The sequence below is a fragment of the Camellia sinensis genome, chromosome 5 (genome assembly GCF_055761805.1).
Source record: "Camellia sinensis isolate YWXY chromosome 5, ASM5576180v1, whole genome shotgun sequence".
Lineage (NCBI taxonomy): Eukaryota > Viridiplantae > Streptophyta > Magnoliopsida > Ericales > Theaceae > Camellia > Camellia sinensis.
In genome coordinates, this window is record NC_138965.1 from 202,307,609 (window position 1) to 202,324,966 (window position 17,358).

Below are 17,358 nucleotides of genomic sequence, written 5' to 3' on the forward strand. Positions count from 1 at the left end.
GAGTATAAATAAAGGAATAACAGTCAAAGAAAGGTATGTGAGAACTATCATGCTTAACTTAGAATACAAGTAATCTTGAGTGTAGAGACTGACTTGCCTGTCGGAGTGCTAATTCCAGCACCCCCGACCGGAGTGTTTGTTCCTTTTCAGGTGACTAGCAAAGGATCATTAGCGTCCCCCAAGATCAGAAGAGTATTTCCAAACCACTTCTCCACAGCAAGCTAAAATGAATAAACAAAAATTGGACAAGTAAAAGAGGCAAGATAAACATCTTTTGTGTTACATTGCATGTGTTTGAATCAGACGTTAATTCGAACACAAGGAAAATGGGACATTTCATACTCAATAGTGATGAAATGTGCCATTTTCCTCAGTCTCCATCACCCTTGATCATGCATGATAGGGTGGTGGTCATTTAGTCTTATTTGTGTATTTATTGAAATTGTACAACTTGGATCTTTGGCCATCATGCAATGAAATTGCTTGATTGGTGGTTCTGGATCCAAGTGTGCCACTCCTTTGAGGTTTTGAGATGATAAGGAAGGGTACAGTACAAACAAACCCTTAGAAAAACCTTCATTTTGCTTTGTTTGTGCTCTGTTGCAGTATAATGACTCAGAGCATCAGTGGCCGGCAGTGAGCCATCCATGGCTGGCAGTGACTCATTTCTGGCCGGTAAGGCACCCTTTTGGCTGGTAGAAGGCCGACAGCAACCTCCTATGGCTGGCAGGCCACTGGTGTGATCCTCAACAGAGATTTGGTAAGTTGGAGCAAAAATTTTATGGAGTATGCTCAACCCTGCAAACAAAGCCTCTCGGGAGCAAAACGGATGACTTTTCGGGGCGAAAACCGAGCGCATGCATCTTCCACTTCCTAAAGCAGAGCAGTAGTAGCATAGTTTGATGCTTTGCATGATTAGTTAGTGTGTATTTGTTTTAATTAATTAGTTTACTAGTTGATTAATGTGTTGTAGTAATTAGTAATTAGTTTGCTAGTTATTCGATTGATTTGTAATAATTAGTGTAATTAGTTTAGTTAGCTTAACTTAGATTAGTTTCATTCGGACCCTCTTTCGTTAGGGCACAATATTATAATAAGTGTGTGTGCATGTCTTCTAACCCCACGTCTTTCTCTCTTTTATTTATTCACTTTCGATGGTTAAATTAGGGATACGTTTCAATTAGCATACCTTATGCTTGCATGTTTGCATCCATTCATTTGTCTTGCATGCACCGAGGCTCGGCGCATCATTCAAACTGCATCATCATTTCAATACTTCTTTGAATACGTGTTTAATCGCATGTTGCTCAAATTGAATCATATGCTATATTAGTAGCTGAGCCTATTAATTGCATTATTGCATGTGTTGCATTAGGCATCTTGTATAGTTAGGATCATGCATTTTTCTAACTAATTTTTGTTTTGGCTTGGAGTACTCGGTGAGTTTTATGCTTTAGCATACTTGCATGAGTGTGATTTCTATATTTCCATGTTCTGCATGATTGCCATGAGGCTATGTGCTTAAATGCTAAACTGTTTGAATGCCTGTGGATGAAGGCTTGTTGTTTGAATTGAAACAATTCAACAAATGTACGTTTTAAGCCCACTTTGTTGTGGCAAAATCATGTCTTAAGCCCACTATGTTTGGTGGAAAATCCGCATTTCTAAACCCACTTGAGAGTGGCAAATTCAAACCATTTTCGCAAACAAACATGAGTCGAATTGTTCCAAGTCTTGCGACTAGTCTATACTTGTATATGTGCGTCACATAGTAAAGCTGGTTTAATAACTGAAATAAAAACATATAATGTTTATAAAAACACATATCATGATTAGTAGAGGCCGATCCTTTGATAGGAAGAGCGGGGGTGCTCGTTTCAGGACCTTCCCCTCTCGTACCTAAGTTCTTGAGCTGAGTCAACTTTGGTGATGACGGACACATGGCCTTTGGCACGAGTTAGGGTTTCCTAAATTTTTTCAAAATAAAATATTTAGGTGGCGACTCTATATATGGTAAAGCAGTCCAATTTTGATATTATTTGATTTAAAATCGATTTTCTAAAAAGGTTTGCCATATTTGGACTCTTTGGTGATTATCAATTTCACATTGCACTTGTGAGACTAGATTCAGAACCGCGGGAGTTCGAACTGTGAGGCCTTCTTTTCAAACCCTTTCCAAAAGATCGGGGTGCGGAAAAAGGTAAGTCCACATAAGCATCAACCAACTTGAGTTTGGAAACTAGAACACTAAAACGACCAGGAGGATGGGCCTGGGTAAAAATATTAACAGGCTGACCTGCAGAAGCAGTAGGGAGAAGAAGAACAGTGCCATGTGTAACATGCTATCGAATGAAATGACAATCAATCTCAATATGCTTGGTGCGATCATGGAAAACATCATTGTGAGCAATCTGAATGGCACTCTAATTGTCACAATAGAGAGAGGTAACACCAAATGAAGAAACACCCATATTAACACGGAGCCATCAAAGCTAGAGAAGTTCCTGAATAGCATCACCAAGAGTTTGGTATTCAACTTCAGTACTAGAACGACATTGAGGGATTGTTTCTTGCTATGCCAAGTAAAAAGAGAATCCCCTAAGAAGAAACAAAAACCCATGGTGAAGCGTCGATCAGTAGGATCTCCAGCCTAATCAGTATCAAAAAAGGCATACAGTTCAAGAGAGAAATAAGCAGAGTAGTGAAGTCCATAGAACCGAGTGCCTTTGAGGTAACGAAGTATGCGGAGTTGAGCAATATAATGTGGAGTGCGAGGATTCGATATGTACTGACTAACAAGATGAATAACATAGGCAATGTCAGGACGAGTCGCAATGAGATAGACGAGACTACTGACTAGCTGGCGATAAAGTGTAGCATCAGAGAAAAGATCCCCATCGAGAGGAGTGAGACGAATCTGAGGATCAACTGGAGTAGAGATAGTTTTACAATCTGTAAGACCAGCACGTGCCAGAAGATCGGATGCATATTTGGCCTGGGATAAATAGTAACCAGTGGAATCATGAGAGATTTCAAGCCCTAAGAAGTAGTTAAGAGTACCAAGGTCCTTCATCTCAAATTATCGATGGAGAAAACGTTTAAGGTGAAGAATACCAGCCACATCATCGCCAATGATAATCATATCATCCACATAAAAAAGAAGAAGAAGAAGAAGAAGAGTGGTACCATGAGTAGTAGTCTGAACAAATAAAGCAGAGTCATAGGAGCTAGAGGTGAACCCGAAGTCATGAATGGTGGAACTGAACTTAGAAAACCAAGCTCGGGGGGCTTGCTTGAGACCATAGAGGGCATGTTATAGATTGCAAACCTTATAAGCCAGATAAGTAGACCCAGGGAGAGGTTGCATGTAGACCTCCTCAAGAAGATTACCATTAAGGAAAGCATTTTTGACATCCATCTGAAAAAGCTCCTAGTGGAGAGCAGCAGCAATAACAAGCAAACGACAAACAAAGGTAAGCCGAGCAACAAGGGAGAAGGTCTCCTCATAATCAATGCCATATTCTTGGTTGAAACCCTTTGTGACAAGACGAGCATTGTAGCCCTCAATACCTATTTGCAGCCAATCGCAGTCTTTCCAAGAGGAAGATCAACAACATCCCAAGTATCAGTTTTGTCCAAAGCCTGGAGTTCATCAGTCATAGCTTGCTGCCAAAAAGAATTAGTACAAGCCTCACGATAGGAGGTAGGTTCATAAGTAGAAAAGGCAGTAGACCCAACAATATAATCATGAAAATGAATAGGTGGTTGAGTTACCCGATGTGGTCGACCCATGGGAGGATCTGTGGAGGAAAGGGCTGGTGGAGAAGGAAGAGACGAGTTAGAAGGTGCAATGAGAGGTGGACCATCAGGGAGAGCAATATGGACGGGATCAGGAGTCAACAAAGGCATCTCGGTGAAGGAGGAACGGGTATCAAATTCATTAGAGAAGAGATCTATGGAAGGATTAATAAACATGACAGAAGTGGAGAGTGCGGGTAAGAGAAAGGAGGACAGGGAGGAAAACATTTTGTGCTCTCAGAAAACCACATGACGAGAGATACAAAGACGTTTAGAGAGAGGATCCCAACATCGATAGCCTTTATGTTCAATCCCATACCCAAGAAAGCAGCAAAGATGAGAACGAGGTTTAAGCTTAGTGTGTTCATGGGATTGAAGTAGAACAAAGCAGGCAGAGCCAAAAACCCGAAGATTGGTGTATGGAGGGCGAGTGCCATGCAGACGTTCAATGGGAGTTTGATCATTGATGACAGGGGGTAGGAACACAATTGATAGTGTACGCAGCAGTAAGGGCAACTTCCCCCCCAAAATTTTTAGGGCAGGAAGAAGAGAGAAGGAGAGCGCGAGTAATGTCAAGAATATGCCGATGTTTCCGTTCAGCATGTTCATTTTGTTGGAACGTGCCAGCACAGGAACGATGAGGCTGAGTACCAAGACTCTGAAGAAAGGAAACAAAATCTGTATCTCGATAGTCCATAGCAATGTCAGAGTGAAATTTTTTAATAGTTTTTAAAAATTGGGTGTGGACCATTTTGGCAAAGCTATAATAAAGGTGTTTAAGTTCAGACCGAGTTTTCATGAGAAAAAACCAAGTAAACCATGAAAAATCATCAATAAAAATAACAAAATAACAGGTGATGGGCCCCAAATATTTGAATGTATGAGATCAAAAAGCATATGGGAAACAGAAGTAATTTTATTGAATGATAAAGCATGTTGTTTTACAAGTTGACAGGGTAAACAATCAAAAGTATCTGGAAGTACATGACCCAATTGACCACTAGAAACCAAAGACTTTAACTGGCTTACAGAAATATGCCCTAAGCGACAATGCCAAAGATGAAAAGGCGACAAAGATGAAGCAGATGCAGGAGCAGCTATCTGTAGGGAGTCAGGAACATGAAAATGAATGAGTTCATAGAGACGTCCATGCTTACAGCCAATCCCAATAGTCTGTCTCATCTGAGGGTCCTGCACCAAACAACCATTAGCAGAAAATGTGACAGTGAGACCAAGCTCACATAATTGACCAATAGAGATAAGGTTTAAGGTTAGAGCAGGGATATGATTAACTTGCGGTAAAGATAAATGAGATGTGGAAATAGAACCAACATGACTGACAGACATGAGAGAACCATCAGCAGTATGAATGGAGGGAATATGAGTAGATGGAGAGATGTAAGAGAGTATAGTTGAGTTGGAAGTCATATGATTATAACAGGCGAAGTCAAAATACCAAGAAGAGTTACCTGGAGTCACAGACAAAGTAGTAGGAGGAGGTGTACCAGAGGTGGAGACAAACTGTTTAAACATGGCCTCAACATCAGTTTGAGAAAAACTAAGGACAGACGGAGCAGGAGACTTAGAGAAATCCTCAGAGACAACAGCAATAGTGCGATAAGAAGGAAAAGACTAATTACCGAAACGATAAGAGCTCCCCCTGGAAAAGCAACCACAAGAGAAATGGCTAATGGAAGATGACTGGGATGGATTGCAAAAACAATCCTGCTGCAGATGACCATAACCAAGTTTGTTGTAGTATCGACAAGATCTGACAGGGCAATAAACCAGAAGATGACTAGAAGCAAGGCTCCAATTCTGACAATAATGCAGGCAATGGACCGCTGGATCGGTGAGGGCCGTAACTGAGGAGTGACAAGAACGGAGTCCACATGATGAGTCTGGAGAGTACCAAGACGAGTCTCCTTAGATAATAGTTCAGAAATAGCCTGTTCAATAGTGGGCAACAGAAGGCGATGAAGAAGAGATACACGCACAAGCTCAAAATAGGGAGTAAGAGCTATGAGAAATTGAACCAACCGCTGCTGATTACGATATGTAATGAATAAAACAGCATTTTCAAGGTGAGGCCATGCCAGTTCTGAGAAAGCAAGCTGGTCCCAAACAGAATATATCTGAGAACGAAAATCATTAATAGATTGACTGGATTCTTGGCACATGCGGTGAAGTTAACTCTGAAGTTGATACTGATGGGCAAGATCGGTAGTCTGGTATCATTCTTCAAAAAAATCCCAAATGTCTTTAGTAGGAGTGGAAACAGAGTCAAGCTGAAAATGACCCAATTGAAGAGTAATAGAGGGAATAGAGGTATTCTGAAGCCAAGTAATGATCTAGTAGTTCTTACTGTCCCAATCTTCGAGTTGGTCTTCATATGTAGCAACAGTTTCATCAACCTCTTTCATCGGGTAGGTCACATCCCCGGTGATAATGTGCCAGAACTTCTTACCTTTGAGGAAGGAAGACATGGCTTGGGCCCACAGAACATAATTGGAACCATTAAGAAGAATAGAAATCGGATGGGAGGCATGAAGGCGATCCATAATAATAGTGGAGTAGGACTAAATAAATAGGAATAGACCTGTAGGAGCAAAATCAGGTAAAACAGAGTGTACCAGTGACTTTGAAAGGTCAAAAATAGCTGGGAAATAGGCTGCTGTACAGAGATGACGTTAGCAGAGGGTGGAATGATGTCAGCGGCGCACAATAATAGACTAAGGTGTGGCACACAATAACAGGAAGAGGGTGCAGTGCACCGTAGTAGAATGGCACACGCATAGCGCACATAAGCAAAATGGTGCGCGCAGGTGCACAATAGCAGAACGGCGCATGCATGGTGCATAATAGCAAGCGCGGCGCACGCGAGCTCAGGGCTAGCATTAGATGTTGATGTGAGCAAGCAACGGAGGGGGAGTAAGGGCACGTGTGAGAGTGGCGGCAGAAGTGGAGACGCGCCAAACATAAAGGCGGACGAGGGTGGTGTCGTTGTAATCGTGAGGTGATTTCGAGCAGGTTGGTGTAATGCCACTACGTAGAGGACTAAGTACCAAAAACAAAAAAGGCCAGAAGTGTAGAACTGCACTCTGATACCATGAAATGATAGTGGATGAAACAATAGTTGGTAGAAAGAAAAAGCGAGAGAGAGAGAGAGAGAGAATAAATTGTGTATTAATGTTATCATTTACAAATGTTCAGTTTGCTCCTTAATGGAGGTGAGGAGTCGAAAGTGGTTGAAAGGCTAAAGGGACAACACTAATAAAGTAAAGTAAGGATAATACACTAACAACTAATATACACTAACATATCTGTTGGATATCACCCCACGTGAGGGGTGATCATTTCCTCTATGTGAAAATGAGCTGGCTATGTGAAGAATGGAGGCTGCCAACCGACAAGCCATCCACCGAAAGTGAAGGAACAGTTGGCTATGTGCAACACCAGCCAAGCTCTCCACCATACTCTTTAGTGTATAAATAAAGAGGCTCGGGGGAGAGTTTAGAGTATAGAGAGCAATACAAGAAAGGAAGAATAAGTGATATACAAGAGAGTGTATATCTCTATGAGAGTGAGAAGAAAAACCAGAGAGTGTAAGGCAGTAGAGAGTGTGTGAGTTGAGTGAGAGAGTCTCCTCCTCTGTGTAATCTCTATTTGTTTTAGTGAAAATTTATGGTTCTCTCTATGGACATAGGCATTGAGGCCGAACCACATAAATCTTGTGTTCATTATATTGTGTTTGATTTCTGGTAGTTCATGTGGATTGCCTTTAATCCCAACAATTGATATCAAAAGCCGAACCACATAATCTTGTGTTCATTATATTGTGTTTGATTTCTGGTAGTTCAGGTGGGTTGCCTTAAATCCCAACAATTAGTATCAGAGCCTCATCAGTCGTTTTTCGGAAAAACAGGATGTGTTTTTCAGAACTGCCTAGAAATCAAGTTACTCAAAATCAGATTTTGAACATACCAGGAGCAAGGTCTTGCTGAGAGGAGTCAAGAACTGCAAAGCAAAGGCCCAGAAGAGGTCCCACGCCTCACGCGCCTCCTGAAGATAGCGCGTGAGGCCCACTGTAGACACCCCATTTTGACCAGCCCTAAAACTTGAGCGCTTTGTTTTGAACACCCGATGATGAAAATTGGAATATGTGATTTTATAAATTTCTTAGCAAAAAATTCAGATTGAAAGTTTAATCCCAAACCTCACCCATTTTGGCCAAATTATTTTATATCACTAAAATATTTTTTATTATTTTCTTATTTGGAGTTGTAGACACCCCAATTTTGACCGGCCGTAGACTTGGGCGCTTTCTTTTAATTATCTGATGATGACAATTATAATGTGTTTCTCACAGAATCCTCAGTAAGAAAGATGAAATTTAAGCTTTAATCTCAACCTTCACCATTTTGGCCAAATTGTTTTAAACTACTAAATATTTCATTATTTTAGTATTTTGTCATTTTCCATAATTTTATGTGTTTGTTCATATTTTTGGCCTTTTTATATAAATTGGTATAAATTATATATTTTATATATTTTATTATATATTATATTATATTATATATATTATAAAAATATATAATAATAAAAATTGTTTTAATGTCGGCAACCAACATTCAAATCAAACTTTGCATAACTTTGCATATATATATATATATATATATTATTTATATTATTATATTATTATAATTTCCTTATATAAAGACACAGGGGGAGAAGGCCCAGCAGAGAAATGAAAAAAGGAAAAGTCTGAGAGAATCAAAAGGAGAGGAGGGAGGCTAATCAGAAAGAGAAAAAAGAAAAAAAGGGGAAGGATCTGAGAATTAGATTAGAGAATCAGAGAGGGAAAAAAGAAGTGGTGCGAGAGAGTTTGAGAAGAGAGAGAGAAGGAAAATAAAATATTTTCTTTGATATTTTTATTTCTATTTCATCAATACACCATTCAAAAATCAAGTGTAATTCTAAATTTTGGACTGAGAATTGAGAACACATTCAACAGACTTGAGAGTAATCAAAAGAAAGTTTGTGATTCAGAAAATTCATCATTTCCCCAAAAGGTGAGTTTTCGCAAATTTTTATTTAATTTAAAAATGTGATATAATTTGTTTAAATACTTCATTTACTTCTTTTCATAACTGTTTTTTTATCGTTTTAATGGGATGGCTACACCACCCACATATCTGCTGTAATTTAAATATTGTATATAAACTGTTGTAATTTATTACTTTAAATCATCCACCCCACCGGATGAATAGTAACCTCCGGCTATTTAATTTTGCTCGTTTTCTATAGCTTAATTTCAGCACTATTGTATGCTATTTAGGGGACTGTTTAATTTATTTCAATGATTTATGTTTTAAATATCAAGTTTGTTTGTACTAACCAATTAATTAATTTCACATAATCATCTCTGCAACCTCCCTCCATTCTTTGCTTATTTCGATTAAAAAGTTGTGAAATATTAAGACTGTGGTTCAAGTATAAGAAAGGAACTCTTCCATGCTTAATGGTTTAATCTCTTCGGAGGTTCATTACCAAAAGTATAAAACGCTCTATGCTTAATGGTTTAATCTCTTTGGAGATTCACTACCAAAGGCATAAAACGTTTTATGCTTAGGAGGTTTATTACCAAAGGTATAAAACGCTCTATGCTTAATGGTTTAATCTCTTTGGAGATTCACTACCAAAGGCATAAAACGTTTTATGCTTAAGAGGTTCATTACCAAAAGTATACAACGTTCTATGCTTACTGTTTTAATCTCTTAGGGGATTTACTACCAAAAGCATAAAACGTTCTATACTTAACGGTTTAAATTCTTTAGAGGTTCACTACCCCAAATGTATACATGTTCTTATATTAAAGCACAATCTTTTATTTTTCATTTCTCCTTATTCATCAGTGTGTTTACTTTTAAGGGACTAATTGACCCTTGGAAATCACCAAGGGAGGTATCATTATCACTTATTATCAAGTTTGGATTTCAAGTCATTATCACTCAAGTTTGGGTTTTTCTAAGTCATTATTACTCTTTTGAGTTTGACTAGTCCTTGTTGCACATCTTGAATTTGACTTGAAATCCCTTATCGTTTGTAAATAAGTTTGACTCTTCCTTTATAATTGTCCCCGAAAAAAATTTTCTCGGGTTAAGTTGATGCTTGTTTCTCTTTATTGTATTTTGGACTTAGTGGACGTAAATATCACTTTTGCATAAACAGGAGAAAAGATAAAGAAATGGACAGGTAATAAAAAAGGCTAATAAAATTGGTTAAAATTAGATTACAACCGACATAAAGAACCAATATGATTAATTGAATTCGGTCAGACGTTATACCGAATTTATTGAGTCAGGGCTTATTGTAATAAATTAGACAGCCCCTTTCATTTATTATTCATTCAGTTTTGTAATAATTATTTATTCAGACATTTGGACATTCGGACCTTCCTTCGCGAGGACAAATATGTAATATGTTGTATGTCTTCCAACCCCCATTCTTTCTTCCTTTTATTTCACTACTTATGATGGTTAGGTTAAGGACATCATATTTTCAAATTAGCATTTCCATGACTTGCATCCATTCGTTTTGCATGCATAAAAGTTCGGCTCATCATATTATTCAAATGTCAAATTCAAACTCTTTACTTGAATACATTCTCTATCACATGCCTTGAATTGACTCGCATGCCATGCTAGTAGCCGAGCTTATTACTTGCACGTTGTATGTGTTGCATTAGCCATATCGCATTAATTAGGATCATGCATTTTTTCTAACTATTTACTTTCTTTTGACTCGTCTTCGGACATAATGTAAGTTTTTATGCTTTAGCATATTGCATAAGTGTGAATGCTATCATATCAAACATACTACCATGAGGCTAACTGCTTATTTGATATACATATTTGAATGCTTGTGGATGAAGGCTAATCACTTAAATTGGGATACTTGATTCATGTATATATGAGATCACCATTTTAATTGATACATATTCAAAATACTTTTGTCAAAACAAACATGAAATCAAACGTTCCAACTTTTTGTGAAATTAGTCTATATTTGTATGTTACATATAGAACAAGAACATATGCTGCACATAAAAACCACATCATGATTAGTAGAGGCCGATCTTTTATCGGGTGAGTGGGGTGTTCAATTATTGACCTTCCCCTCTCATATCTAAGTTCCCGAACCAAGACACTTTGGTAACGACGAACTAATGGCCTTTGGCACGAGTCATGGGTTTCCTAAATTTCTCAAAAATAAATATTTAGGTGGCGACTCTGATATTTGGCAAAGCAGTCCATTTTTGGCATTTGATTCAAACAACGATTTTTCAAAAGAAATTGTCGGATTTGGACTCTTGTTGTATTTTCACTGTTTCACATTACACTTGTGAAATCAGAATCAGAACCAACACAAGTGGAGTCTGAACTGTAACGGCTATTCATTCTTCTGAAAGGGAGCGCGAAAAGCCGAGCTACAGTTTTTGGTGACTCTGCTGGGGATTTAGAGAACTTGACTTGAAATTTATGATATGAATTTTTATCTACATTTATATGTTCTTTGCATTGCATTTGCCTTGGTGCGCCTAAGTCCCTGTGTTTGCCATCTGTAATTCCTGAACGGTTTGCCAGAGGCTTGCCTACAAAGCTTGCCAAAAGGCTAACCGGTCATGGGCTCTGTCAAGTTAGGAACACAACCCTTGGATCTGGATTACCGCTGTACCGCTTGATCCTCCTTTCACTTCTCGGTGTTAGGTGTGAGAGGTATATTAGGTAATCTTGCTGAGGTACCCTTTGTGACTATTTGACCTAATGCATATAGTACGCTCTAGTGACCATTCAAATTAGGACAAGATGCTACCCTTACAGGATGTTATGAAACCACTTGCTTGACATAGTGCAACCTAGATCATGTTAAAATCTAGGATAGGGTAACCCTACCTCCTTATGGGGTTGTTTTGGTTCTTTTTATGTGGTATGTGCTTTTATAATGAAATATACGGGGTGGTTTATAGCAGTGGTACAAATGAGCAATCAGTCTGAGAACAAAGTTCAATGGGGATCACAATTCAGCTTCGTGTTGTGATTAATTGAGAATTGGGGCCGAAGTGCTGTCCGTTTTTTTGAAATAAGTTTTATTTCTTTCTTTTTGTTAGGTAGTTTTTCATCATAGCTTCAGAAAAACTCGATATCCCCCGAGTTGTTTGGACTCGTTCTCGTAGGCTTTGTAAAACACAAGATCTTGTTGACGGTCAGCCAGTGTTAGTTTCTCTCCCGCCGGTCACTCGACGAAGAAAGAACAAACAGGCATCAGCACTAGTACAAAGCACTTCACAAACACCTATTCGTATCCGCAATTCACCAATATCTCACCCATCTATAAGAATGGCACAGAACACAAAATAAATTGCTGCCATGACGGCAACTTTGAGAACCATGGATCAAAGGTTGGCCGCACAGGATGAAGTCATCGCTGATCTGCGACGCCCATCTGGGGCATCTGCATCTACTATACATCCGGTCCCGACTGCCCAGCCAAATCCTAATGTGAGGATCACAGATGAGAGAGGGTGGGGAACAATACCCGGTGAAACAGGCTCCCTGTGCACGTCTGTGTGTCGTGTCCTTTGTTTTGTTTGCCTCGATTCTTGCTTTGAGTCGTTCCAAGCGTGTCTCGATGTGTTTAGATTGTTTTACTTTGTTTTTCCTTTGTCAAGTGGTGTTTAGGTTATGTGCCTTTTATTTCTGTGTTGAGTTGTCTTGCTGTGTTCAGTCGTAGGCTCGATACCCGGTCAAAAGCTCATTTATCAATTCAAAAATAAAATCGTTTTGCACTCCAAGTGCCGTGCCGTTCTCCACATCTGTGCAAAACAAGATTCGTTCTTTCATAAAACCGTAGGGTTCAACCCAGGTCACGTCAGAACAGTAAAACCAGGACCTATCTAAAGCTATATGAGTTCCAGACTGCAAAGCAAAAGCAAAAGAGGAAAATGTCGAGTATCTGAGTTTGTTTCGACTTCAGTAAAGTTCCAGGACTACATTCCGTGTGTACCTCTTCAAGTCTTGCCAATGCTCCGAAGTATGAGTGTGCCTCTACCTCAAGCTCAAGATCAAGTCTGCTTCAAGCCAAGATGGCAATCAGAAGTGCTCTCCTTGAGGACCGTTTCATGCCAGGGACATTTTGGCTGTGTTTGCAATGAGTTCCTACGAGACCAGCTGCGATGGTGGAAACTAGAGTTCGAATGGCTGATGCCTAGAACACAAAGGTTCAGGATTTCCGAGACTAAAGTCTGGTTTAAATACCCAGAGGCGTGTCCTCGGCTTGAAATCTGTATGGAAGCCCCATAGGTTGAGATAGCGTGTATGCACCTCAATTCTGGATACCGAACCAACCTAGTCTATCACCCCATTGGAGAATAGGGAATGTTGTGAATATGATCAGGAAGAAAGGCAACGTCCGAAGTGTTCTACATGAAAAACCCTTGTCAGTATTTCAGAGCCTTTGTACTATAAGTTGAAAGTAAGTGTTCGAAGAGCACAGGGGAAGATCCCCATCGGAGCAGAGCGGTTCACTGCCACTCACCTCATGAGGTGCTTTCTAAAGTGCCGCTACGCTTGTTTATTGCTTTCCTTAAGCATCATGCATTGTATCGCATTGTACCTATCAAGTTTCTTTCTCATTCACACACGATATTGTATGTACGGTTCATTCAAAGAAGTTCTGTTTTAAGATCATTTATTTAGTGTATCAATCACACTTCATTTATCTAGTGTATCAATCACACTTCATTCATCTAGTGTATCAATCACTCTTTTCACTTTTAGTGTATCAATCACACTCTGTTCACATAGTGCATCTATCACACTTTGTGTTCGTTTTTAGTGTATCAATCACACTTCATTCATTTAGTGTATCAATCACACTCTGTTTCACATAGTGCATCTATCACACTTTGTGTTCACTTTTAGTGTATCAATCACACTCTGTTCACATAGTGCATCTATCACACTTTGTGTTCGCTTTTAGTATATCCATCATACTTGTTCACTAAGTGCATTTATCACACTTTGTGTTCACTTTTAGTGTATCAATCACACTCTGTTCACATAGTGCATCTATCACACTTTGTGTTCGCTTTTAGTATCTCCATCATACTTGTTCACATAGTGCATCTATCACACTTTGTGTTCACTTTTAGTGTATCAATCACACTCTGTTCACATAGTGCATCTATCACACTTTGTGTTCGCTTTTAGTATATCCATCATACTTGTTCACATAGTGCATCTATCATACTTCGTGTTCACATTTAGTATATCAATCATACCCTGTTTCACATAGTGCATCTATCACACTTTGTATTCGCTTTTAGTATATCCATCATACTTGTTCACTAAGTGCATCTATCACACTTCGTGTTCACATTTAGTATATCAATCATACCCTGTTTCACATAGTGCATCTATCACACTTTGTGTTTGCTTTTAGTGTATCAATCACACTCTGTTCACTAAGTGCATCTATCACACTTTATGTTCCCTTTTAGTATATTCATCATACTTGTTCACTAAGTGCATCTATCACACTTTGTGTTCACTTTTAGTGTATCAATCACACTCTGTTCACATAGTGCATCTATCACACTTTGTGTTCGCTTTTAGTATATCCATCATACTTGTTCACTAAGTGCATCTATCACACTTTGTGTTCACTTTTAGTGTATCAATCACACTCTGTTCACATAGTGCATCTATCACACTTTGTGTTCGCTTTTAGTATATCCATCATACTTGTTCACTAAGTGCATCTATCACACTTTGTGTTCACTTTTAGTGTATCAATCACACTCTGTTCACATAGTGCATCTATCACACTTTGTGTTCGCTTTTAGTATATCCATCATACTTGTTCACATAGTGCATCTATCATACTTCGTGTTCATATTTAGTATATCAATCATACCCTGTTTCACATAGTGCATCTATCACACTTTGTGTTCGCTTTTAGTGTATCAATCACACTCTGTTCACTAAGTGCATCTATCACACTTTATGTTCCCTTTTAGTATATCCATCATACTTGTTCACTAAGTGCATCTATCACACTCTGTGTTCACTTTTAGTGTATCAATCACACTCTGTTTACATAGTGCATTTATCACACTTTGTGTTCACTTTTAGTGTATCAGTCACACTCTGTTCACATAGTGCATCTATCACACTTTGTGTTCACTTTTAGTATATCCATCATACTTAAGTGCATCTATCACACTTCATGTTCACATTTAGTATATCAATCATACCCTGTTTCACAAAATGCATCTATCACACTTTGTGTTTGCTTTTAGTGTATCAATCATACCCTGTTTCACATAGTGCATCTATCACACTTTGTGTTCGCTTTTAGTGTATCAATCATACTCTGCTCACATAGTGCATCTATCACACTTTGTGTTCATTTTCAGTATATCAATCATACTCTGCTCACATAGTGCATCTATCACACTTTGTGTTCATTTTCAGTATATCAATCATTCTCTGTTCACTAAGTGCATCTATCACACTTTGTGTTCACATTTAGTATATCAATCATACTTAGTTCACTAAGTGCATCTGTCACACTTTGTATTCACCTTTTGTGTATCCATCACACTTTGCTCACTTCACCCTTTGTATATCAATTACACTTTGCTCAAATAGTGTATCTATCACACACTCACTTTGCCCACTTTGTGTATCAATCACACACGCTCACACTACGCCTACTTTGTGTATCAATCACACGCGTTCGCTCTGTGTATCAATCACACACTCCCGCTTTATGTATCTATCATACTTGTTCACTTAGTGCATCTATCACACTTTGTGCTCACCTTTTTGTGTATTAATCACACACTCTCGCTTTGTGTATCTATCATACTTGTTCACTTAGTACATCTATCACACTTTGTGCTCACCCTTTTGTGTATCAATCACATGTTCGCTCTGTGTATCTATCACACATGCACACTGTATTCGCAGTGAGAATTCCATAATTTTCTTACATCCTTTCTGCACGAGGTGTAGTTTGGCTCGAGTTTACTTGCTTGCCTAGCATTCGCTTAAAATGTTGCATTTATTTCGCATAATTGCTTCATTACAGCTCTCTTTGCATGATCATGAGTGATGTCCGGCTTCGCGTAGTGTATAAGTCCAATTTTCAAACCGGCTTCGCGTAGCGTGTAAGTCCAATTTTCAAACCGGCTTCGCGTGGCATATAAGTCCAATTATCAAAATATTTTTGCATATCATTTTGCATATTGCCCCTGAAATACGCTGGTTTGATTCCTTGCAAAGGGATATGTAGGCAGCCTGCGGGCGTAACCATTTATTTATCTATATTTTGTTTGTTTGTCCAAGTCTTCAGCCTTGTCAAAAATGGGTCGTCTCTGGGCTTTGACATTCACTCCCGTCACTTCTTGACTTCCGAGTTCTGTCAAAGAGGGGCAACTGTAGACACCCCATTTTTGACTACCTTTAAGACTTTGACGTGACTGATGGTTTACTTGGTGGAGAAAGGTGTGTAGGGGAAAGGTGCAATTTCTTCGGCAAAGAGAGAGAGTCAAATCTCAACTTCATACCCCTGTTCTGGACCAAAACAATCTTGATCAAAAGATTTTAGTCTTAAAACCCTCTCTCTCAAAAACATTTTTCAAATAAAGTTCCTACGATGTTCTGATGCTCGCATTTTGTTAAATGTTGCGCTTTTCGGTAAACCGAGCAAGGGCAAAGTGGAAAAGAATGAAAGAGAGATGAAATCTTTGAAAAAATATTTCAAAACACCTTGCTTAGGGGTTTGAAGTTGAAGAAAAGAGGAGAAGAGGGAAGAAATCCAGTTGGGGGAGAAAATGGGCATGAACCGTTAAGAAAGAGTCGAACAGCCCTCGCCGAATCGGGCCTATTCATTGGCATACTTGGAATCAAGCTATGAGGCCACCACCGTTGGAAATAATACTTCCGGGGCATCATTTTTCACTCAAAAATCTCCGAAATCCAATTCCGGACGGGGAAGATATAGTTGATTGAAGTAGGGCATCACTCTGGTTGGACCGAAATCTGCGCGGCTTTACCAAAAAGGGTATAACTTTTTTCACAGGAGGAATTTTAATGCAAGGTTTGGGCCATTGGAAAGCTAACTTCTGGGGCTTCAATTTGGACACTTGAACGGCCACCATTGGACCTTCCTACCACCCACCAGACACTTTTCTTTCCGGTAGTCCATTTTTTTGTCTTGAAAGTAGCTGGTCGGCCAGAAAACCTAGCAGGCCGGCCACCTAGCTAGTGAAATGACCTTTTTGCCCTTTTTGAGCTGGCCGACCATAATCATTTTCCCAAGTACATTCTAGCCATGTATTTCTTTTTACACTTCACCCATGTCCGAGGGTTTGGCACTTTTGGAGGGAAACTTGACTCATTTTCCCTCCATTTCCCCCCCCCTTTTTCCCCCTCTTTGGCCTATATATCAGCAGCTCCAGCTGCTGGTTTAGGGTTACAAAAATCCCCCTCA